This window comes from Saimiri boliviensis, chromosome 8 (genome assembly GCF_048565385.1).
Source record: "Saimiri boliviensis isolate mSaiBol1 chromosome 8, mSaiBol1.pri, whole genome shotgun sequence".
In the NCBI taxonomy this organism is placed as follows: domain Eukaryota; kingdom Metazoa; phylum Chordata; class Mammalia; order Primates; family Cebidae; genus Saimiri; species Saimiri boliviensis.
Window position 1 is genome coordinate 74641606 of NC_133456.1, and position 2055 is coordinate 74643660.

Genomic DNA, 2055 nt, shown 5'->3' on the forward strand with positions numbered 1-2055 from the left:
ATTGTTTTGATTCATTTTCTTGGTTGAAATGAACTTTTTGGTTTTTTTTTTTTTTAAACGGAGTCTCACTCTGTTGCCCAGGCTGAAGTGCAGTGGCATGGTCTCGGCTCACTGAAAGCTCCACTTCCTGGGTTCAAGCGGTTCTCCTGCCTCAGCCTCCTGAGTAGCTGGGATTACATGCAGCTGCCACCATGCCCGGCTAATTTTTTGTATTTTTAGTAGAGACAGGGTTTCACCATGTTGGCCAGGCTGGTTTCAAACTCCTGACCTCAGGTGATCTGCTCACCTTGACCTCCCAAAGTTCTGGGATTAGAGACGTCAGACATCACACCCAGCCATATATATTTTCCTTTAAAAGAGACCTTTCTGGCTGGGCACAGTGGCTTAACCCCGTAATCCCAGCACTTTGGGAGGCCAAGGTGGGGTGGATCACCTGAGGTTAGGTGTTCGAGACCAGCCTGGCCAACAGGGCAAAACTCCATCTCTACTAAAAATACAAAAAATTGACTCTGGAATCTGTGGACGCTAGTCAGCGCTGCATCCCCAGCCTGCAGCCATGGCCGCCTACAAAGTGGTGCTGATCCGACACGGCGAGAGCGCACGGAACCTGGAGAACTGATTCAGCGGCTGGTACGAGGTCGACCTGAGCCTGGAAGCAGGCAGGCAGATGCTGCGAGATGCTGGCTATGAGTTTGACATCTGCTGCACCTCAGTGCAGAAGACAGTGATCCAGACCCTCTGGGCAGTGCTAGATGCCATGGATCAGATAGGGCTGCCAGCAGTGAGGACTTGGCGCCTCAATGAGCGGCACTATTTGTTACAAAGCATGGTGAGGCCCAGGTCAAGATCTGGAGGCGCTCCTGTGATGTCCCACTACCTCCAGTGGAGCGTAACCATCCTTTCTACAGCTACATCAGCAAGGATCGCAGGTGTGCAGACCTCACAGAAGATCAGCCACCCTCCTGTGAGAGTCTGAAGGACACTATTGCCAGAGCCCTGCCATTTTAGAAGGAAGAAATAGCTCCCCAGATCCAGGAGGGGAAACGGGCACTGATTGCTGCCCATGGCAACAGCATCAGGGGCACTGCCAGGCATCTGAAAGGTCTCTCCGAAGAGGCTATCATGCAGCTGAACCGCTGGCTGCTATTCCCCTTGCCTATGAATTGGACAAGAACCTGAAACCCATCAAGTCCATGCAGTTCCTGGGGGATGAAGAGACCTTGTGTAAAACCATGGAAGCTGTGGCTGCCCAGGGCAAGGCCAGGACGTGAAGGCCAGCAGGCAGGCTACTGTCCCGAGGAGCACCCTCCCGACCGGTCACGTCCCTCTGCCCCTCCCTCCTGCATGCGTCACACTGACCACATCTGTAGGCAACTTGAGTTGTAGCTGCAGATGGAGACCAGTGGCTCCCACTTTCATCTCAGCCATTTTTCTCACCTGCACCCACCCGCTTCAAACATTCTAGTCAGAATAGCACTTCCAGGGCAAGGGTTCTCAGTCCAAGCTGTGGGAAATCTCCCCTTATCCCAAGAGTTGAAACGTAGTGACTTGGGTTTTTCAAGTGCCTTTTTTACTAAGGACTTGTGGGGAGGAACCATGCTAAGCCACGACCGATAAGAGAGGCGAGAGAGCCCGTGTGCCTCCAGGAGCCAGTGCTGTGCGATTCTGCAGTTGGGCCATGGCCTGGGGGCTCTAGTCATTCCCGGGGAAGATGAGTGTAACCCGCATGGTGATGTGACAACTATTTCCTCCCTCACCCCAGAGGAGCTGGCTCTAGAAGGTTGGGATGAATCCTGAATTTCGTTTAGGTGTTATATTTAATTTTATATAAAAAAAAGAAAGTATACTGTATGTAAATAATACAAAACAATAACCCTTCTGGGGTTTCTCATGGCAGCTGAAATAGTCCCACACGTGGTCATCAGAAAATAGGCCATTCCTCATACCAATATGGAATCAGCTCTCTGACCTCTGAGGGGCAGGAGTGCTTCCTGCTGTGTGTTTTTGAACCCCGCCCCTGCCTTGTTTCGTGGCAGTGAAATGCCTCTAGGTCCC

The 2055-nt window shown here is 51.8% G+C and overlaps 1 pseudogene; it reads left to right on the plus strand.

Moving 5' to 3' along the window:
• The first annotated feature begins 556 nt into the window (after window positions 1–556).
• On the plus strand, window positions 557–1271 carry LOC101045038 (phosphoglycerate mutase 1-like; annotated as a pseudogene).
• The last annotated feature ends 784 nt before the right edge of the window (window positions 1272–2055 follow it).